Genomic DNA, 24,111 nt, shown 5'->3' on the forward strand with positions numbered 1-24,111 from the left:
TGGGACTAATAAAGGTTTATCTTATTTCATCCTATCCTATCTTATCGTAATAATAATAATAACCAATCTTTTTGTTTGTTTGTTTTGCAGTGTTAATAACGATTGTTTCATATTTTACATAGGTTTTTTTTTTTGCTTGTTCTTTGCAAATGAGGGCCAGAGTATTTTGTTTTTGTGAGAAGATTATTATAGCCCTCTAATGTCTTTGACTAAAGTAAGCAGTGCTTAACACAGCAATTGGTGGAATGACAAACAGAGCTAAAAATTAACAGATGGAATTAAAACAAGGTAGAGTAGAGCTTCTTGAAGGGAACTCCGTTGCTAAAATAGCTTCAAATGGTCTGGCTCAGTTTTTACTCCAAAGCACAAAACACACACACATGCATGCACACACACGGTCAGCAGTGGAAGAATGAGAGCAGTAGCACCAAGCTGAGAGAGAAGGCAAAAACAGGACTATACTTGTAACACAAGTCTTGTGTTAAATCACTCATTCTGTACAAAGACCCGTTTAATGATGAGCCATTAGAATTTGTAAGAAAATGACAAATGGAGGCAAGAATATTTCCTTTTGTAATCCATTGAAAAGAAAAAGAGTCACTTATTTGGAATTCTTCTGTATGAGTTAGGTGATTCCGTATGAGAGAAACTTTCACTGAACATCCTTTAACTAAATTTGTGCCTGTTTCCATTTTCTGCTCCTTTACAACAGTGGTCTTGTGTTTGGACTTAAATGTCATGTGGTTCCTCCTAATGCACTTAAAGCCCTTTTCAGTGCTTTGACACAGATGCATTGTTTGTTGTTACTGTCACTCTACGGGTGACACTGACAATTTTCTGTCACCCATCAATCATCTACCAGTTAGTTCAGGAGGTAGAGACAGGTCATCTGCGAATCGGAAGGTTGGTCGTTCAATGCCTGGCAGCTCTAGTCTGCAAGCCAAGTATTCTTCTTCAAGATGTTAACACCGTGTTACAGCCTTTAGAGCACAGGTGTCGGACTCCAGGCCTCGAGGGCCGGTGTCCTAAAGGTTTTAGATGTGTCCTTGATCTAACACAGCTGATTCAAATGGCTAAATTACCTCCTCAACATGTCCTGAAGTTCTCCAGAGAGCTGGTAATGAACCAATCATTTGATTCAGGTGTGTTGACCCAGGGTGAGATGGGTACCCCTGCTTTAGACTGTGAATGTTAGAAAGTAATCAGTGAATGAGGTGTCTTTAAAGTGCTTTTTTGAGTCCTCAGAGTAGAAAAGTGCTAAGTTTGCAGCACTTCATTGCCCCAAACCTTAGCACCTGGGTTTCTTGCCAAGACTCCAGCTCAATTTACCATTAGCCAGTTTTGATGCTCTTCCATAACCATAAAAACATGTACAGGGAGTGCAGAATTATTAGGCAAGTTGTATTTTTGAGGAATAATTTTATTATTGAACAACAACCATGTTCTCATTGAACCCAAAAAACTCATTAATATCAAAGCTGAGTGTTTTTGGAAGTAGTTTTTAGTTTGTTTTTAGTTTTAGCTATTTTAGGGGGATATCTGTGTGTGCAGGTGACTATTACTGTGCATAATTATTAGGCAACTTAACAAAAAACAACTATATACTCATTTCAATTATTTATTTTTACCAGTGAAACCAATATAACATCACCACATTCACAAATATACATTTCTGACATTCAAAAACAAAACAAAAACAAATCAGCGGCCAATATAGCCACCTTTCTTTGCAAGGACACTCAAAAGCCTGCCATACATGGATTCTGTCAGTGTTTTGATCTGTTCACCATCAACATTGCGTGCAGCAGCAACCACAGCCTCCCAGACACTGTTCAGAGAGGTGTACTGTTTTCCCTCCTTGTAAATCTCACATTTGATGATGGACCACAGGTTCTCAATGGGGTTCAGATCAGGTGAACAAGGAGGCCATGTCATTAGTTTTTCTTCTTTTATACCCTTTCTTGCCAGCCACGCTGTGGAGTACTTGGACGCGTGTGATGGAGCATTGTCCTGCATGAAAATCATGTTTTTCTTGAAGGATGCAGACTTCTTCCTGTACCACTGCTTGAAGAAGGTGTCTTCCAGAAACTGGCAGTAGGACTGGGAGTTGAGCTTGACTCCATCCTCAACCCGAAAAGGCCCCACAAGCTCATCTTTGATGATACCAGCCCAAACCAGTACTCCACCTCCACCTTGCTGGCGTCTGAGTCGGACTGGAGCTCTCTGCCCTTTACCAATCCAGCCACGGGCCCATCCATCTGGCCCATCAAGACTCACTCTCATTTCATCAGTCCATAAAACCTTAGAAAAACCAGTCTTGAGATATTTCTTGGCCCAGTCTTGACGTTTCAGCTTGTGTGTCTTGTTCAGTGGTGGTCGTCTTTCAGCCTTTCTTACCTTGGCCATGTCTCTGAGTATTGCACACCTTGTGCTTTTGGGCACTCCAGTGATGTTGCAGCTCTGGAATATGGCCAAACTGGTGGCAAGTGGCATCTTGGCAGCTGCACGCTTGACTTTTCTCAGTTCATGGCCAGTTATTTTGCGCCTTGGTTTTTCCACACGCTTCTTGCGACCCTGTTGACTATTTTGAATGAAACGCTTGATTGTTCGATGATCACGCTTCAGAAGCTTTGCAATTTTGAGACTGCTGCATCCCTCTGCAAGATATCTCTCTATTTTTGACTTTTCTGAGCCTGTCAAGTCCTTCTTTTGACCCATTTTGCCAAAGGAAAGGACGTTGCCTAATAATTATGCACACCTGATATAGGGTGTTGATGTCATTAGACCACACCCCTTCTCATTACAGAGATGCACATCACCTAATATGCTTAATTGGTAGTAGGCTTTCGAGCCTATACAGCTTGGAGTAAGACAACATGCATGAAGAGGATGATGTGGACAAAATACTCATTTGCCTAATAATTCTGCACTCCTGTAGTTTGTCGTCAGTTCAAAGTGAAATAACCTTTAAGGTGGTTTTAGAGTTCTCCATGGCAACTAAGACTAATTTTTATAATCTTTGCAAAAAAACAAGCCTTGTCCATTTCTCTACACCACCCTTACGATTGCGAAATCCGTGATTCTCCGGCCAGCTAAAGTCTACAACCTCCCACATCCCAATAGAGAAGGAATGGAAAAGTATATCAAGGAGTCACTGGCAGCAAGAATAATCCAATTATCTCCTTAAATAAGTGGATTAAGAATGTGCTGTTTTTTTCACTGTTAAAGTGTGCTGTGATTTTTTTCTTTGTGAAGAATTAAGAATAAGCCACTCAGGCCATGCGCAGACTACTGAAAACTGAATCATATCACTGTTAAAAACAAATACCCATTTCTTCAGCTTTTTGAAGAAGATGTGTAATGCATATCACCTAGTGTGGATAAGGGCAGACTGCTTTCATCACCCCCTTTGGACACTCTGAATATTTATCGATGCCCTTTGGCCTCACCATTGCTCCTGCAGTCTTCCAAGACCTTGTGAATGCCATTTTGAGAGATTTTCTTAAAGTTGTGCTAAAACAACTTCACTGAAGAATTTTCTGAGTGCCTTTCCTGCTGGGCAAAAAAGAATCGGTTATGGCCTTTAAGGACTGCAGCAGAGACACAAGCCACACCCTACCACAAGTAGATTTAGACAACAAGATATTCCAAAACCTGACTGACATGAATTATTTAAACTTTGAAAATTCTCCATTTTGCTTATTATGAAAGAGTTGCAAAGTCTGCTGTATTACAGAAGTGGACTGTTTTCTGGAATAGGAACCTGGATGCATTGGCCCTGTCTACTGATGATCATCAGTGTTGTCATAATGGTAGTAAGCAATAGTTAACAGAGGAGCTAGAGTTGCTATTGGCTCTTGTACACTAGAAGGAGGATCAATCAATCAATCAATCAATCTTTATTTATAAAGCACTTTTCATACAAAAAATGTAGCACAAAGTGCTTTCCATAGTTAAAAGCAGCCCACCCCACCCTCCAACTCACTCCCCACACTCTCATTAACATAATTGATGTGAATACACACATATCTCCCCCCCCCCACCCCACCCACCCACCCACCCACACACACACACACACACACACACACACACACACACACACACACGCGCGCACACTTAAAGAGTAAAAATTGGGCTGGGTTCACATGAGCCAAGTGAGGAAACACTATAACAGGGAGCCGTCTGCACCGGGAGCCGGTCACAGACCGCAGCCTCCAGGCTGGGCACACAGCAGGAGGGAGGCAAAGGAGCCCCCCAGCCAGGCTGAGAGGACCCCCAGAGACCCAGCAGCCACGGTCGATCACAGCCCCGGTGCAGAGAGCCCCCTCCGAGGAAACACTGGAGATATGACACAATAGGATATGTACAGGGTAAAACGATAAAATAAATAAGAACGGGATACAATATAAATATAAATAGAGTAAGAAGATTAAAAAATGGATAAGAATAAAATCAATAAATATTAGGTAAAGCCTAAATTAATAATAAAATAACAGGATAGAATAAATAAGCATAAAATAAATAAACGCTAAGTAAAAGCTAAATTAAAAAGGTGAGTCTTGAGCCTGTTCTTAAAAACATGTACGTTCTCTGCGGCCCTGAGCTCCTCCGGCAGGCTGTTCCACAGACGAGGACCATACCACTGAAAAGCTGCCTCTCCGTGAGTATGTGTCCTGACTTTAGGGACAATCAAAAGGCCAGCACCAGAGGACCTCAGGGTCCGCGAGGGTTCATATGGTAAAAGCAGATCTGAGAGATAAGAAGGCCCAAGACCATTAAGACATTTAAAAACCAATAAAAGAACTTTAAAATCGATCCTGAAACACACAGGGAGCCAATGCAGCGATTCTAAAACTGGTGTAATGTGGGCCCGCCCTCTGGTCTTCGTCAGCACACGAGCTGCCGAGTTTTGCAAAAGTTGTAAAGTTGAAATATTCTTCTTAGGAAGACCAGAGAGCAGGGCATTACAGTAATCAATGCGACTGGTAATAAAAGCATGCATCAGCATCTCCGTGTTGGCCCGAGAGAGAATAGGGCGGACTCTGGCTATATTTTTTAGATGATAAAATCCAATTTTGGTTACATGTTTAATATGTGGGATAAAACCAAGCTCAGAGTCAAAAATAACACCCAGATTTTTCACTTGTAGCGAAGGACATAGTGAAAATGTCTCTAATTTAGACAAGAGTGTCACGGCGACGGATGGCCGGTACTGAATAGGACCCAGGTGCAGGAACCCAGAGCGGAGACGGTAGATGATTTAATAGTTTATTACGGTTAAGTGCAAGGGGAACAAAAAAAAAGGGAAACGTGGCAAAGACAGAAAATGACGAGACGTGGAGCCTTGGTGTGGCGTGCCCAGGGGAACGTGGCTAGGGCGAGGGAACGAGGCCTGAGAAGTGGAACGGAGCTGAGTGGGGAACAGTCACACTGAGGGGAGAGGATATAGAAGTTAGGCAGGTAGTGAAGGCAGCTCAGAAGTGGCCAGTATAAGAGCAGCAATTCTTACTTTGCAGTTAGGGACCTGGAGTGTTTGAGAGGGGGATGATGAAGATCCAGGGGAGGCTGAGTGGCGTGGAAAGGCTGACCTGAGATCCGGGGCTCCAGATGGAGTGTGATGGCAGGAGGGCAGGCAGGTGAGGCACAGAGGGATTTCCAAAATGATCACTAGGTATTCCGAGTCCGGAGGTGGAGTGAGCCAGGGTGGGTACAGCGACTGTAGCACAAAAGAGTCTTAGTTAGTAAGATGAATCACAGCGAGAACTTGAAACACAAGACCTGTTACCAACATGGGTTGATGACGAACTGGCAGTGAGTGAACATCGATGTGTGGTTTAAATCCCTCTGGCTTGATAGCCTGCAATAGGCTCCAGGTGTGCAGGAGCTGGAGTTGGCCCTGCCCAGGGGCGGATCCCAGGTCAGTTCAGGAGCCTAATGGAAACTCCAGCCACCCACCGTAGACCATGACAAAGAGTTTCTCTCTCTGAGCCTCGGGACCGACGATTAAAACTTCAGTTTTGTCCTGGTTAAGCTGTAAAAAGTTTTCTGCCATCCAAGATCGTATATCCAAGATACAGTTAAAAAGGGCATCCATTGGTCTGGTGTCATCAGGAGACACGGAGATGTACAGCTGCGTGTCATCAGCGTAACTGTGGAAGTTCACTCCATGCCTCCCGATGACACTGCCGAGAGGGAGCATATACTCATATCTCTCTCCCCACTCTCCTGCCTCCCTCGCTTCCCCTCCTTCCTGACACCATGACACCCCCCTCCTCCAATCCCTCTCTCAGCAGCAAGACATCTCCCCCCCTCCCCTCCTCCCAAACATCTCCCAGTGTCACAGTGGATCAGGTCAGGAGGCAACTGAGGAAGCTTCGCCCCAGAAAGGCAGCAGGCCCAGACAAGGTGTGTCCTAGGATGCTAAAGGCGTGTGCTGCTGAACTTGGGGAGCCGCTACAACGAGTCTTCAACCTCAGTCTGCGACTGGGGAGAGTGCCCGCCCTATGGAAGACATCCTGCATCGTCCCGGTCCCCAAAAAGAACCGGCCCAATGAGCTGAATGACTTCCGACCGGTGGCACTGACGTCACATCTTATGAAGACTCTAGAGCGGCTCTTCCTCAACCTCCTCCGACCACAGGTACAACATGCCCAGGACCCACTACAGTTTGCATACAAGGTGGGTGTCGGAGTGGAGGATGCCATCCTGTACCTCCTACACAGAGCCCACTCACACCTGGATGGGGGAAAAGGCACGGTCAGGATCCTGTTTCTTGACTTTTCCAGTGCCTTTAATACCATCCGGCCCTGTATGCTTCAGGAAAAACTGAACAGGATGGAGGTGGACCCCTGCCTGGTGGCTTGGATCTCCGACTACCTCACCGACAGACCACAGTACGTCAGGCTGAAGGACATCACGTCTGACACAGTGGTCAGCAGCACAGGAGCACCACAGGGAACTGTGCTGTCCCCTCTTCTCTTCACCCTGTACACCTCTGACTTCTGCTACAACTCTGAATTATGCCATATTCAGAAGTTTGCAGACGACACAGCCATCATGGGGTGTATCTGGGATGATCAGGAAGAGGAGTACAGAAGTCTGGTGAGGAACTTTGTCGCATGGAGTCACATAAACCACCTGCAACTCAACACCTCAAAGACTAAGGAACTGGTTGTGGACTTCGGGAGGTCCAGAGAAGGTCCACTGCCAGTTCAGATAGAGGGGGAGGAGGTGGAGGTGGTCAACAAGTACAAGTACCTCGGGCTGTGGGTGGACAATAAACTGGACTGGTCATGCAACACAGAGCACCTGTATAAAAAAGCCCAAAGCCGACTGTACTTCCTCAGGAGGCTGAGGTCTTTTAACATCTGCAGGAAGCTCCTGAGGATGTTTTACCAGTCAGTGGTTGCTGGAGTACTTTTCTATGCTGTGGTGTGCTGGGGGAGCAGCACAGCAAAGAAGGACTCATCCAGGCTGGAGAAACTGATCAGGAGGGCTAACTCTGTGGTCAGCATGAAGCTGGACACTCTGGTGACAGTGGCAGAGAAAAGGACATTAAAGAAACTGCTGGACATTATGAACAATGCTGGGCATCCTCTGCACACGGCCATAAACAATCAGAAGAGTCTGTTCAGTGACAGGTTGCTTCTCCCCAAGACAAGAACTAACAGACTTAAAAACTCCTTTGTCCCACACGCCATCAGACTGTTTAACTCCTCTCTGGAGGGGAGAGGGAGGGGAAACAGGAGGACAAAGGAGGGGGGAACAACTAAGCTGTAGTGCCTCTTCACCTCACTGTACAATACCTTGTGCAATACTTTTTGTAAATAGTCAACAGTGCAATAGACTCAATACTTGAAATGTGCAATTCACTTGTATTTTTATTTTTTATTCCTATTTATTCTATTTATCCCCTTTGTATATTTTATTTATATTTGTCTCTGTATTTATATATGTGTGTGTGTGTGTGTGTGTGTGTGTGTGTGTGTGTGTGTGTGTGTGTGTGTGTATATATATATATATATATATATATATATAACAGTTCTGTAACTGTAACTTCGGTCGTTGCTGTGCTTTTTTTGGAAGTCGAATTTCCCAGAGGAACCCACCCGAGGGATTAATAAAGTTCTATCTTATCTTATCTTATCTTATCTTATCTTATCTTATCTTATACAAATTAAAAAGTACAGGGCCTAAAACCGACCCTTGAGGCACACCACATGTCATTTTATGGATCTTAGAGGAGCATGTATCCATACTCACCATAAAAGTTCTGTCAGAGAGATAGGAAGTGAACCAGTTGTGTACAGCACCAGAGAGGCCCACCATGTGTTTCAGTCTGTTTAAAAGAATAGCGTAGTCTACTGTATCAAAGGCTGTGCTTAGATCCAGTAGCACCAGGACTGAGAGCTTTTGGGCGTCCCAGTTACAGTATATCTAAGATCATTTAAAACCTTTAGGAGAGCCGTCTCTGTGCTGTGGTTCACCCTAAATCCAGACTGGAATATCTCCAGGATCTGTCTATCATTTAGAAAATCATTAATCTGAGTAAAAACAAGTTTTTCTAAGATTTTACTTAAAAATGGTAAGTTGGATAGAGGTCTGTAGTTATTAAAATCATTACAATCCAAATTGCTCTTCTTCAGAAGGGGCCTCACCACCGCCGTTTTAAAGGCAGCAGGGAAGACACCCAACTGAAGAGAGCAATTCATCATGTATAAAAGCTCAGCCTCAAAAAATCCATAAAGTGTTTTAAAGAGTGAAGAAGGGATTGGATCTAAAAGACATGTGGTGGGTCTCACTGTGGAGAAAACTTTCTGAAGGTCCTCAGCATTAACCAGGACAAAGCTGTCCAGTGTCTCCTCAGGTACAATTGAGCCCTCAGATGTGTTTACAAACATATCGCGATTAGATAAAATATCAGATCTGATGGCGCTGATTTTTCCCCTGAAGTGGTCTGCAAACTGCTCACAGAGCGAGTCTGTGGGGTTCTTTGGGAGCTGTTAAAATCAGGGTTAAATAAATGATCTATGGTGGAAAAGAGGACCTTGGGATTATTTTTGTTATTACTGATTATTTTGGCGAAGTATGAATTTCTTGAATTCCTTAATGTATTATTGTACATTTTAAGTTGCTCGCAAAATATTTGATGGTTGATAGTATTTTTTTTATTTTTCCTCCACCTCCTTTCTGCTGCCCTGCAATTTCTTTTGAGTTTTTTGACTTCTTCGTTTCTCCAGGGTGATACGTGTTTTACGTTAATCTTTTTGGTGGTGAGTGGAGCAACAGAGTCAAGGCTTTTCTTCAGTTTGCTGTTGAAATGATTAAAAATCAAATCGCAGGGTGCAGGTAAAATCACAGGGGGGCATTCGTCTAAAACCCTGGTAAAATTTGCAGCCACTTCAGAGGTTAGATAGCGCCTCTTCACAGTTCGCACCGAGGTCTCCCGCTGAATAAAACCGGTGATGTTAAAAAACACACAGTAGTGGTCAGAGACAGCCAAGTCAACAACAGAGGACACGCTGGTGGACAGCCCATGGGTGATGACCAGGTCCAGAGTGTGTCCTCTGTTGTGAGTCGGCTGTGTGACGTGCTGGGTAAAATCCAAACAGTGAAGAATGTTTAAGAATTCTTTTGATGCAGGGTCAGAAGGATGATCTATGTGCAGGTTAAAATCACCGGTTAAAATGATCATATTATATTTTGAATGTATGTTTGTTAAAAATTCTGAGAATTCCTTGATAAAAGCAGCGCTGTCTTTAGGTGGTCTATAAATTGTGACAGATAAAACTGGAGGGCTGCTGAAAACAATAGCGTGGAATTCAAAAGTGGTAAAATGATCAAATAAAATTTGTTTGGAGGTGAGTGTGTTGTTGGTTAAAGATGCAGTCCCACCACCTCTCTTACCACTTCTAATAGAAAAAGAGAAATTAAAATTTGGTGGGGAGGCCTCAGTGAGAACAACTGGTGCATCCGAACCCAGCCATGTTTCAGTTAAAAATAAACAGTCAAGTTTATTATCTAAAATTAAATCATTAATAATAAAAGACTTGTTCAACAGAGAGCGGACATTTAAAAGTGCCATACTGATTGAGACTGGTGGATTTTTGACAATAGAGTTCAGTGGATGTTGACATCTTTGAAGAGGCCGGAGGTTATTAATGTTTTTGGAGTTACTGGATTTATGATAATTCTGTTGCTCTCTGTTTGTGATTATGACGGGTATTGTGTTGACTGTGGGAAAGAGAGGTCCGAGTCCAGAGTTTTGTGTATTACTGTTAAAAGTGGAACAAATATAGGAGCTGGGACCAGGGGAACATCAGTCAGTGGCAGACAGATCAGCAGGTAATGTCAATTTGGGGTAGTGACAGGGCGATGTGCGGGAGTGCTGTACGCCAAATGCCAAATTGGCGGACAGCAAACGGCGTCCCCAGGCGTTGAGGTGGAGCCCGTCTGCCCCAAAAAGATGTCTCCTCTCCCAGAAGGCATCAAAATTGTTAATAAAACCCACGCCGTGGGAGACACAGGCGGAGGAAAGCCAGGTGTTAAGACTGAGCAGCCGGCTGAAACGGCCTATCCCTCTGCCACAGGTGGGGGTGAGCCCGGAGATAAAAGCACTCACCTGCAACTGACCAAGGAGGCTGAAGAGTTGGAGGAAGTCCAACTTCAGCAGCTCAGATTGCTGTTTGGGGATGTCATTGGTGCCGATGTGGATGATGAGCCGGTTAACCTGTGGGTGGGATGCCAGAATGTTGGGAATTCTGTCCACTATGTCAACAACAGTGGCTCCCGGGAACGACAGCGTGAGCGCCCCCCTTATCCGCACGTTCCTGACGATGGAATCCCCGAGGACCGCGGTGAAGAGAGGAGGTGCTACCGGGGGCTGCTGGCCATCTGAGACGCCCGCGCCGCGGCACCGGGGGTGTTCAGATGGAGATGCGCCAGCCGGACTGCGTGAGTGACTCCCAGGTAGCCGCGCTGTGGGTCCTCTTCTCCGAGAAGCCGGGGTAAAGCACAGCTCTCCACGGTGAGTTTGCACCACAGCGTCGGGTTGCCCACCGCGGCTCCGGGGGCGTAGTGGTGGAGATGGCGCAGACCTCAGCGACACAGCGGGATGGCGAGGGCTAGCGGTCAGAGGAGGAAAGTCCACAGGATCCAGGACATTGAATTTATTCTCCAGTACTACCGCGCCAGAGGGGTGAGGGTGCGAGAGACTGATCCTCCTGCCCCCTCTGCAGCCACCACGCGTCTCAACCACGGTCCATGGCGCTGGTTGGAGTGGAGCTGACCAGAGCCTTGGATCTGGCCCCTAGCTGAAACCAGGAGTTCTCGTCCTTGGCAGAAGCACCAGCGACGAAAGTTGAGAGCCTGTGTTGACTGTTGGCGGGATCTTGGGACACAGCAGCTGGATGGTGCACTGTGTCGGCTAGCTCAGCGCTAGTAGCGGTGGTTTGAGCTTTGCCAAGGAGGATCGTGTCAAGTTCGCATTCAGCCCCCTGGATTTGGTATAGCGTGGATATCCTTTGTTCCAGCTCGATCACTTTTTGGCTCAGGTTGATGCAGCTTTCACAGCTGGATGTTGAGGTAAGTGGTGCCATTCCGGAATCTCTTACCGGCGACAGCGTCAAAAACAAAAACAGAAACTGCCACTTTAGCTTGCGTTAGCTAAAAAGTCAGTCGTGACGCAGCAAGAAAAGAGTTTCACTAAAAGTTCACTAAAATGACCGTGAACTTGGATGCCAGTGGATCTAAAAATAAACTCCACAGTTTTTGCGCATTCACGCTCAAGTTGCTTTGAAGGCGAAGGTGCAGATTGAGATTGAGTAGGAGGGATAGATGTCATGCATACTACATCACAAAAGTGGATATTCCATCATTAATAAATACATGCATCAATTTTTTTGTTTTACATCAGCGAAAAGAAAATGAAAATCAGGAGGACCAGAAGCCCCTCCCAAGAGAAATATAATCAGATCTATTAAAGATCAGGCACCACAGCGCCCACGGAATTGTAGTTCTGTTCCACATTTCAACACAAGTTTTTTAACAAGGAATTATTTGACACAATTGTAAACAAAACTACTGACCTAAGGACAGTCGCTCCCTTTAGAGGGGAATTTTGATGCTTTTGGTCATATGGTTGATCTTGTCAACAGCCTTAATAATGACATATCACTATAAATGCCATCTGGTTAGGCTTAACCCAGGGGACAGGTAGAACTGTATGAATTATTATTATGGCTTGAATATTTTATACACCACTTAATTTAAACTATGAGGGCCTGAAGGCCTACCTTCCTATGAGGAAATTATATCTCAGTGGGGGTATACCACTGAGATATAAGTGGTAGAAATAAGTGGTAGATATAAGATATAAGTGGTAGAAAGGCAGTACACCACCAACAAGCTTGTTGGTGGTGTACTGCCTTTCTACCTGCCCATCTGTTTTTAGATGGAAGTAGTGTCATGGTCCTGGGCCATGTGGGCCCAGTATTCTTAGTTCCTTGTATTTTTGTATTTCGTTCCTTATTTAGACCATGTTTTCTGAGTTGCCCTGTTGTGTTGTTCCCTAAGTGTTTTCCCTTCATGGCTTTTACCCCCTGTGTGCCCCTCTGTGTATCTGTGAGCCCTCGTCTCTCCTTATGTTTTATTCCATGTTTCCCCTGCCCTTTATGTCTAAGTTCTCCCCGTGCTCTCTCTCCCCCCTGTGTGCCCTCTATGTATTTATGAGCCCTCGTCTCCCTTTGTGGTTGTTTCATGTTTCCCCAGCCTGTTATGTCTGTGTTTTCCCCGTGCTCTCTCTCCTCCTGTCTGAACCTCTGTGCCTGTACCCGTCAGTGTTATGTTCACCCCGCCCTGTCTCGTTATGGTTATCTGTGTCACCTGTGTTCCCCGTGTGTTCCCACTCTCCTCGTTAACCCTCTGTGTATTTCTGTCTGCGTCTTCCTCTGTTCGGCGTCGCGTTCTCCCTCATGCCGTGTGTGGTTCTCCCCGTGTCTTCCGGTATATGTTACTTTAGCTTTTCCCAGTTTAGTGTAGTTTTGCATTGCTTTTGTATCATCGTTATTGTTTATCACCTGTCAGCAATAAAGCTGCATTTTGAGTTTATCCCCCGTGTCTGTGAGTTTGCAATTTGGGTCCTCATCCTGCCTGCCACACGGCCGAATCATGACAAGTAGTGTCAAATTTTTGCAAATTTGCCCTCCGCGAATCGCTACCTTATCGTGGTGGAGGGGTTTGTGTGTCCCAGGGATCCCAGGGGCTATGTTGTCTAGGGGCTTTTGCCTCCTGTTAGGGTCTCCCATGGCAAATTGGTCCTGGGTGAGGGACCAGACAAAGAGCAATTCAGAAGACCCCTATGAAAAGACCATCAAGGGAACAGTTCACCCTGCCCGGGATAGGGTTACCAGGGCCCCACCCTGGAGCCAGGCCCAGGGAGGGTGCCTGAGGGTGAGCGTCTGGTGGCTGGGCCTTAGTCCATGGGGCCCGGCCAGGCACAGCCCGAAAAAGGGACATGGGCTCATCTTCCGTAGGGGTCGGATGCAATGTGAGTCGGGCGGCAGCCAGGAGCAGAGGCCCTGGCAGACCAATTCCCGGCTACCAAGAGTGGCAATTGGGACATGGAATGTCACCTCTCTGGTGGGGAAGGAGTCTGAGCTAGTGCGTGAAGTTGAGAGATACTGGCTAGATACAGTCGGGCTCACCTCAACACATGGCCTGGGCTCTGGAACCAGTCTCTTGGAGAGGGGATGGACTCTGTCTTAGTCTGGAGTTGCCCCTGGTGAGAGGCGTCAGGCTGGGGTGGGTATTCTAATATCCCCTCGGCTTGCTGCTGGTATGTTGGGGTTTCTCCCAGTGGACAAGAGGGTTTGTTCCCTTCGCCTTCGGGTCAGGGAACGGGTCCTGACTGTCATTAGTGCTTATGCGCCAAGCGGCAGTTCAGAGTACCCAGCCCCTGAGTGGGGCACTGGAGGGACATGCTATGGGAGTATGGTGTGTCTGGTCTGTTGCTACAGGCCATTCAATCCTTATACAACCATCGCAAGAGCTTAGTCCACACAGCCAGCAATAAATCAGACACATTCCTGATGGACATTGGACTGCCCTTTCTCACTGATTCTGTTCATAATTTTTATGGACAGAGTTTCTAGGTGTAGCCAAGTGGCAGAAAGCCTATACTTGGGTGGTTTCAGAATCTTGTCTCTGCTTTTATTGGATAGTGTGGTTCTGTTGTTTCCATCAGGGAGTGGCTTCCAGCTTGCACTGGAGTGGTTTGCAATCAAGTGTGAAGCGGTGAGAATGAGAATCAGCACCTCCAAGTCTGACGCAGTAGTTCTCAGCCGGTACCCACTCCAGCACAGGGGTGAGTAACTGCCCAAATGGAGGGCAAAATCTCTGGGTCCTCTTCAGGACTGAGGCTAGAGGGGAGAAGACAATCTACAGATGCATTACTGCAGCTGCAGTAATGCGTTCCATGTACCAGTCCATTGTGGAGAGAGCAGAGCTTAGAAGCCAAGCTCTCGATTTACCAGCCAGTCTATGTCCCCACCCTCACCTATGGTCACAAGCTTTGGGTTGTGATCAAAAGAGCAAGCTAATACAAGTGGCGGAAATGAGCTTTCTCCGAAGGGTGGCTGGCCTCTTCCTTAGAGACAGGGTGAAGAGTTCAGCCATCCTCGAGGGACTCAGAGCAGAGCTACTACCCCTCCACATTAAAATGAGCCAGTTGTGGTAGTTTGTGCATCTGTCAAGGATGCCTCCTGGGCACCTCCTGGGTGAAGTGTTCGAGGACTTCCTATTCTACAGGTGCATGTCCCACTGAGAGGAGATCCTGGGGCAGACCAAGAACACACTGGAGAGATTTTATTTCTCTGCTGACATAGGAATGCCTTGGTGTCCCCTTAGACCAGCTTGAGGTGTCAGGGGAAAGCAAGGCTGGGTTTCTCTACTTAGGTTGCTGTCCCTGCAACCCAGCCCCCAGATAAGTCAAAGAAGATGGAAGACAAATACCTATGGATTTCCATAGGTATTTGTTTACTGACAGCTGGGGTTGTCTATAGGCCAATACAAGGCAAATTTGAGAGGGGTTTTCGACCTACACAAATGTGTAACATAACTATAATAATACAATTATATTATTATAATTATGTTTGGAACTGACCCAAACTTAATTTTTTTTCCATTTTCTCCATCTAGGCACTATCAGAGCAGATTCACTTCGATCTCCACCTCTACCTATACAGGGAGTGCAGAATTATTAGGCAAATGAGTATTTTGTCCACATCATCATCTTCATGCATGTTGTCTTACTCCAAGCTGTATTTGCTCGAAAGCCTACTACCAATTAAGCATATTAGGTGATGTGCATCTCTGTAATGAGAAGGGGTGTGGTCTAATGACATCAACACCCTATATCAGGTGTGCATAATTATTAGGCAACGTCCTTTCCTTTGGCAAAATGGGTCAAAAGAAGGACTTGACAGGCTCAGAAAAGTCAAAAATAGTGAGATATCTTGCAGAGGGATGCAGCAGTCTCAAAATTGCAAAGCTTCTGAAGCGTGATCATTGAACAATCAAGCGTTTCATTCAAAATAGTCAACAGGGTCGCAAGAAGCGCGTGGAAAAACCAAGGCGCAAAATAACTGCCCATGAACTGAGAAAAGTCAAGCGTGCAGCTGCCAAGATGCCACTTGCCACCAGTTTGGCCATATTTCAGAGCTGCAACACCACTGGAGTGCCCAAAAGCACAAGGTGTGCAATACTCAGAGACATGGCCAAGGTATGAAAGGCTGAAAGACGACCACCACTGAACAAGACACACAAGCTGAAACGTCAAGACTGGGCCAAGAAATATCTCAAGACTGGTTTTTCTAAGGTTTTATGGACTGATGAAATGAGAGCGAGTCTTGATGGGCCAGATGGATGGGCCCGTGGCTGGATTGGTAAAGGGCAGAGAGCTCCAGTCCGACTCAGACGCCAGCAAGGTGGAGGTGGAGTACTGGTTTGGGCTGGTATCATCAAAGATGAGCTTGTGGGGCCTTTTCGGGTTGAGGATGGAGTCAAGCTCAACTCCCAGTCCTACTGCCAGTTTCTGGAAGACACCTTCTTCAAGCAGTGGTACAGGAAGAAGTCTGCATCCTTCAAGAAAAACATGATTTTCATGCAGGACAATGCTCCATCACACGCGTCCAAGTACTCCACAGCGTGGTTGGCAAGAATATAAAAGAAGAAAAACTAATGACATGGCCTCCTTGTTCACCTGATCTGAACCCCATTGAGAACCTGTGGTCCATCATCAAATGTGAGATTTACAAGGAGGGAAAACAGTACACCTCTCTGAACAGTGTCTGGGAGGCTGTGGTTGCTGCTGCACGCAATGTTGATGGTGAACAGATCAAAACACTGACAGAATCCATGGATGGCAGGCTTTTGAGTGTCCTTGCAAAGAAAGGTGGCTATATTGGCCGCTGATTTGTTTTTGTTTTGTTTTTGAATGTCAGAAATGTATATTTGTGAATGTGGAGATGTTATATTGGTTTCACTGGTAAAAATAAATAATTGAAATGGGTATATATTTGTTTTTTTTTAAGTTGCCTAATAATTATGCACAGTAATAGTCACCTGCACACACAGATATCCCCCTAAAATAGCTAAAACTAAAAACAAACTAAAAACTACTTCCAAAAACATTCAGCTTTGATATTAATGAGTTTTTTGGGTTCATTGAGAACATGGTTGTTGTTCAATAATAAAATTATTCCTCAAAAATACAACTTGCCTAATAATTCTGCACTCCCTGTAGTTTAGCAGTGCTTCCCTGAGCTCACCTCCTCACACCTGAAGGTACTTGTTAATCGTGAGGGTTAGGAGATGGCTGTGGTGATCCAAAATCCATCCTGTTTGTTCACAGAACCCCTCTGTTCCTCAGCACAGCCAATAGTTTCTGCCTGCTCAGCTTGCCTTCTTCCCAGCCGCACTTTGAACAAAATATAAATAGAATACAACAGGAATAAATATCAAACAGGAGACATATATATGGTAAATGGTCTGTATTTGTATAGTGCTTTACTTGGTCCTAAGGACCCCAAAGCGCTTTACACTATACACAATCATCCACCCATTCACACACTGGTGATGACAAGCTACATTGTAGCCACAGCCACCCTGGGGTGCACTGAGAGAGGCGAGGCTGCCGGACACTGGCGCCACCGGGCCCTCTAACCACCACCAATAGGCAACGGGTGAAGTGTCTTGCCCAAGGACACAACGACCGAGATGTATGTATGTATATATGTATATATATATATATATATATATATATATATATATATATATATATATATATATATATATATATATAAACACCCAGCACGCCCCTGCGGGCGGTTTATCCTTCAAGCTCGGGTCCTCTACCAGAGGCCTGGGAGCTTGAGGGTCCTGCGCAGTATCTTAGCTGTTCCCAGGACTGTGCTCTTCTGGACAGAGATCTCCGATGTTATTCCCGGGATCTGCTGGAGCCACTCGCCTAGCTTGGGAGTCACCGCACCTAGTGCTCCTATTCATGTAGCCCCTTCCGCCGGGGTTACTTGCGTAGTGGCATTCCAACAACGCCCTGTTTTCGTCTCTTGCCCACCGATGCCTTCTTAGTAAAAGTAAAACAAGAAGGCATATATATATATATATATATATATATATATATATATATATATATATATATATATATATATATATACATATACACTGTGGGGCAAAAAAGTATTTAGTCAGCCACCGATTGTGCAAGTTCCCCCACCTAAAATGATGACAGAGGTCAGTAATTTGCACCAGAGGTACACTTCAACTGTGAGAGACAGAATGTGAAAAAAAAAATCCATGAATCCACATGGTAGGATTTGTAAAGAATTTATTCGTAAATCAGGGTGGAAAATAAGTATTTGGTCAATAACAAAAATACAACTCAATACTTTGTAACATAACCTTTGTTGGCAATAACAGAGGTCAAATGTTTACTATAGGTCTTTACCAGGTTTGCACACACAGTAGCTGGTATTTTGGCCCATTCCTCCATGCAGATCTTCTCGAGAGCAGTGATGTTTTGGGGCTGTCGCCGAGCAACACGGACTTTCAACTCCCGCCACAGATTTTCTATGGGGTTGAGGTCTGGAGACTGGCTAGGCCACTCCAGGACTTTCAAATGCTTCTTACGGAGCCACTCCTTTGTTGCCCGGGCGGTGTGTTTTGGATCATTGTCATGTTGGAAGACCCAGCCTCGTTTCATCTTCAAAGTTCCCACTGATGGAAGGAGGTTTTGGCTCAAAATCTCACGATACATGGCCCCATTCATTCTGTCCTTAACACGGATCAGTCGTCCTGTCCCCTTGGCAGAAAAACAGCCCCATAGCATGATGTTTCCACCCCCATGCTTCACAGTAGGTATGGTGTTCTTGGGATGCAACTCAGTATTCTTCTTCCTCCAAACACGACGAGTTGAGTTTATACCAAAAAGTTCTACTTTGGTTTCATCTGACCACATGACATTCCCCCAATCCTCTGCTGTATCATCCATGTGCTCTCTGGCAAACTTCAGACGGGCCTGGACATGCACTGGCTTCAGCAGCGGAACACGTCTGGCACTGCGGGATTTGATTCCCTGCCGTTGTAGTGTGTTACTGATGGTGACCTTTGTTACTTTGGTCCCAGCTCTCTGCAGGTCATTCACCAGGTCCCCCCGTGTGGTTCTGGGATCTTTGCTCACCGTTCTCATGATCATTTTGACCCCACGGGATGAGATCTTGCGTGGAGCCCCAGATCGAGGGAGATTATCAGTGGTCTTGTATGTCTTCCATTTTCTGATGATTGCTCCCACAGTTGATTTTTTCACACCAAGCTGCTTGCCTATTGTAGATTCACTCTTCCCAGTCTGGTGCAGGTCTACAATACTTTTCCTGGTGTCCTTCGAAAGCTCTTTGGTCTTGGCCATGGCGGAGTTTGGAGTGTGACTGTTTGAGGCTGTGGACAGGTGTCTTTTATACAGATGATGAGTTCAAACAGGTGCCATTCATACAGGTAACGAGTGGGGGACAGAAAAGCTTCTTACAGAAGACGTTACAGGTCTGTGAGAGCCAGAGATTTTCCTTGTTTGAGGTGACCAAATACTTATTTTCCACCCTAATTTACGAATAAATTCTTTACAAATCCTACCATGTGAATTCATGGATTTTTTTTTCACATTCTGCCTCTCACAGTTGAAGTGTACCTCTGGTGCAAATTACTGACCTCTGTCATCATTTTAAGTGGGGGAACTTGCACAATCGGTGGCTGACTAAATACTTTTTTGCCCCACTGTATATATATATATAAAAACTTGCATCATGATATTGAGTCTGCTTTTTAGGTTCATTTACAATAAAGTTATTACATCCATCTTAGCTTTTCTTCATGCCTCCTTCTTTATGCCTCCCTGTTAACCCTCTCCAGGCAGACGTTGCAGATTTGCAACAGTTAAGACCTAACAACCTGATTACGCCACATACATATTTTATGAGTTTTTTTTTACTCAGAAGTACCACTGCAGGACTTGGTTGTGCATTAGCAACAAAAAACTTAATTCGGGCCTGAGAGGGTTAAAACAAGAATTGAATTTAAAATCCTTCTCCTCACAAGGTCTTAATAATCAGGCCCCATCTTATCTTAAAGAGCTATCATATCATTCCAATAAAGCAGTTTGCTCTCAGACTGCAAGCTTACTTGAGATTCCTAGGGTCTTTAAAAGTAGAAAGGGATGCAGATTCTTTAGCTTTGGTAAACATCTTATACAGCGCTTTTCTACTCTCCCAGAGCAGTCAAAGTGTTTTATACAACATGGCACATTTGCTCATTCACACAATTACTACGCTTTATGTTTGCTTACTTAACATGCAGACTGGGGGAGCCAGGGATCAAACTACTAACCTTCCAATCAGTAGATGACCTGCTCTACCTCCTGAGCAACAGCCACCCTTCTAAGCTTTTAAGCCCCACTTCTATGGAACTAGGCCACAGTTCGGATATCAAAATAAGATCAGAATACTTTACTAATCCCATAGGAAATTATGTGGTCACAGTTGCTCCAAGACATTAAGAACAGTAACTAACTAAACTAAATTACTAAACTAAACTAAACTAAATATCCCAGTATAGGGCAAAATGAAAAGCAATTTGGTTTCGAAAGATTTGCCTGGTACCTTTTATCAGCTTGCTTCTATTTGTGTGAGACTTAATGAACACCACCAAGAACCTCAGCATTTCCCAAGCCTGTCAGTCGAAGTAGGGACCCTGGGGGGGTAAACTCAAGAATGAATCTTCCCTACCTCAGCTAATGAGTCCTGCAACTCAGGAATTGAAAATTACTCTATTCTTCTATGTGCTTTTAATGATTCTGGGGCAAAACAAAACTTTTTGCATATAAATCTGCCTTAAGAGCTTAACATCCCTCTTACATCTTTTTCCTAAGATCTTGCTACAACCAACCATAATACAAAACAAGTCTTGCTTCTGCTCTTGGGTAACCATTGTGAGTACTTAACTCTGTTCATTTTTGATGCCCCCCACACCTGTTGTCCTTGCACACCCCTTGCTTCAAAAACATAATCACTGATTGGTCCAACAATAAATGTCTGGCAGAAGCCCCCATCTGCAAGATCTTCAACCCCCACTTTTGACAGAGCTTTGACAGCATTCTGAGGGAGACTGAGAACATTGAGCCTGAATGGTCTTAACATCCCTCTTACATCTTTTTCCTAAGATCTTGCTACAACCAACCATAATACAAACCCCATCTTGCTTCTGCTCTTGGGTAACTATACCCATCACCATTTTATATAACTATAAAATCACCAATACACGTTCACGCTGCCATATATTGAACACACCTTGATTATCCCCAGATCGTGGCACCTAGTTTTGAACCTTCCCCATCTATCATGATCTTGCTGAAGTTTTTGTAAGAATCTGACTTTCTCTCTCCCTCCACATGAACTGTGACTGTGCAAGAGACCTTCTCCCTGGCACCCCACAACCCAAAACCTGAAAGAGAAGCCATGGAGCTTCTCTTTCAGAAGCACGTTGTGTAGCTCATAAAGCTTCTCTTCATGAGCCATGGCTCATAAATCCATGATTCATAAGCCATGGCTCTTGTGTCCTAACTCAGTTGAAAATAAGGGCTGATCACAAGTGAAGGAATGTGCAGAGCTATTTCAGCTCCACAAACAGCCAATCTGCAGTTTGTGGCAATACCGCAGACCTTGTCAAACGCAAACAAAAGTAAATCATGACACATAATATGATGAGTTTATGATGAGGTGAGCTGAAAAGGAGGAGAGTACAGAAAGAGAAAATATGGAACTGTTGGCAACATGTAGCACTGTTCTTGAATTTTAGAACGTGACTTAATGTCTAGGCAAGGTGTGCGTGTGGTGATGTCTAACCAACGGGAATTCCCCACATCCCCAAAACTACAGAATCCCTTTAGTTCAAATGTACATTTTAAATAAGTTATGAAATAAATACATGCTGGAATAAATAGTTGCATGTGTTTAGCTTGGAGTAATATGTGTGTCACAATGTGTGTCACAAATGTGAGGGTAACCTAACCTGCTGGCTCACTGAGCAAGGGGCCAGGTGTCAGCTGGGATGTGCAACAGAGGTCACTTCTGACTGCTACTTTGGCATTTTTGGTATTGAGTCCTGGTTCATTAGAAAGGGATTAAATGGGCTTAACCCTGCTGGAAATGCCAAATCTGTGCAAAATAACCGGACACTTCCAGGCAAGGTGTATGTCCAATATAAAGAAAAGCACACATGAGCGGGGTGGCTATCCGACTGTCATGGTGACTATGTTGGACTTGGACTGCACACAGACCCTGGTCCACCAAACCCTTGTTCGGGCAGGGGCATTGTTGGAGGCAGAGTGGGTGGAGGTCAGGTGTGTGCCTTGGGTCATACACAAATGTCCCATAGTGTCGCTATAAAATATAAATAAAATATAAGGGTAGAATATATAGAGTCAAGGCAGCAGTTAGCTCGCACCTGACACATTAATTCTGGGGACAGACTGGCTGGGATTTCATAACCTGTTGGGGTAATATGTGGGGATGTTTTTGTGACCAATTGTGCAGTGTAGTGTCTGTGTTGCACTCAGTGGGGAGACGAGGTTGTCCAACCTTGACTCTGTGGAGGAGACAGCAGGGCCTTCTTGCGAGGCCCTGCCACCTCTAGCAATTTACTCTAAAGGAAATTTCCCACTAGAGCAATTTTGTGATGAAAAAGAGATACTGATTTGACCAGGGGACATTGTTCAGGTTTCACACACTAAAAGAAATGTACAAATTACTGGGCATTAAATCTTTTTAGACCAGTGACTACCACCCTCAGACTGAAGGGTTGCTGGAGCAGCTGAATAAGACTTTAAAATTCATAATTCGTACGTTAATTAACACAGACGAACGCAATTGGAACTGCTAATTAGATCCTACGTTGTTTGCAGTGTGGGAGGTTCCTCAGGCCACCATGGGATTTTCGCCCACCGAGTGACCGTTCAGCCGGAAGTCACAGGGGATGTTGGACCTAATTAAAGGAAACTGGAAGAAAGCTCCAAGCCCAGCTAAAAATGAAATTCAGTGCCTCCTGGACCTGAGAGCAAACCTGCACATGTTGGAGAGGTTGTCACAAGAGAATGTGCTCCAGGCCGAGGAACATCTGAACATCTGCACTGTGGTGCGGCCACAAGGTGGTTGGTGCCTGTCGTGGTGGTAACCCCCGAAACAAATGGTGGACACTAGAGGTGAAGGAAGCCAGTAGGCTGAAGAATGACAGGTACTGACAGGCCAAGTGGAATGCGGATCGGACAGTGGCTAAGGCCAAAACTTGAGAGTGAGAGGAGTTTAGAGAGGCCAAGGAAAAAGACTTTCAGACTGCCTCAAAGACATTTTGGCAAACCGTCGGGCAACTTGGGAGGGGGAAGTGGCGTTCTACCTGTACTGTGTATAGTGCAGGTGGAGCGCTGCTGACTTCAACTGAGGACCTCCTTAATCCCACTGGCACGTCTTCCGTGGTGGAAGCAGGGTCTGGGGACAAGGGGGATGACTCACCTAACTCTCGGGGTGAGGTCACTGAGGCAATTGGATGGATGTTGTAGGAATGTCTTGGTTGACACAACTCTACAATGTTGTGTTGAGATCAGAGGCAGTGCCTCTGGATTGGCAGACCGGGGTGGTGGCTCCTATCTTAAAGGGGGACTTGGGGGTGTGTTCCAACTATGGGGGAACACACTCCTCAGTCTCCCTGGGAAGGTCTATAGCAGAGTGCTGGAAAGGAGAGTGCATCTGTGAGTCGAACCTCGGATACAGGAGGAACAATGCAGTTTTCGTCCTGGTCATGGAACACTGGATCAGCTCTTTATCCTTTCAAGGCTACTTGAAGGTGCATAGGAGTTTGCCAAACCAGTCGACATGTGTTTTGGACATGTATAAGGCATGTGACCGTGTGCCTCAGAGTGTCCTGTGAGAGGTGCTTCAGGAGTATAGGGTGTCTGGGCCCTTGCTACGGGCAATTCAAACCATATACAACCTTTGCAAGACCTTGGTCCGCATACCCTGCAATTAGTCAGATTCATTTTCAGTGGGTGATGAACTAGGTCAAGGCTGCCATTTGTTCCCGATTTTGTTTAGAATTTTTATGGACGGAATTTAGGAGTAGCCAAGTGGTGGAAGGCTTTCACTTGGGTGGTCTCAGAATCTCAACTCTGCTTTTTGTAGATGATGTGGTTCTATTGGCTTCATCTAGTGATGGCCTCCAGCTCACACTGGAACAGTTTGCAGCCAAGTGTGAAGTGGTCGGAATGAGAATCAGCACCTCCATCGTCCTCAGCCGCAAACGGATGGAGTGCCCATTCCAGGTCAAGGACGAGTTCCTGCTTTAAATGGAGGAGATTAATTATCTCGGGTTCTTGTGACTAGTGACGGGAGAAGGGAGCAGAAGATCAATAGATCAATAGATGGATTGGGGCTGTGGCCACAGTGATGCAGACGCTGCACCGGTCCGTCGTGGTGAAGAGAGAGCTGAGTGTGAGAGCTC

General features: G+C 45.3%; 1 long non-coding RNA gene across 1 annotated transcript; it reads right to left on the minus strand.

Moving 5' to 3' along the window:
* Positions 1-5,254: 5,254 nt before the first annotated feature.
* LOC145420584 (uncharacterized) lies at positions 5,255-6,225 on the minus strand. Its single transcript, XR_013901909.1, has 3 exons — positions 5,790-6,225; positions 5,510-5,716; positions 5,255-5,430 (listed from the first exon to the last, which is right to left on the minus strand). It is a non-coding gene; the product is annotated as an uncharacterized LOC145420584 (long non-coding RNA).
* Between the last annotated feature and the right edge of the window lie 17,886 nt (positions 6,226-24,111).

The sequence above is a fragment of the Astatotilapia calliptera genome, chromosome 15 (assembly GCF_964374335.1).
Source record: "Astatotilapia calliptera chromosome 15, fAstCal68.1, whole genome shotgun sequence".
NCBI classification, from domain to species: domain Eukaryota; kingdom Metazoa; phylum Chordata; class Actinopteri; order Cichliformes; family Cichlidae; genus Astatotilapia; species Astatotilapia calliptera.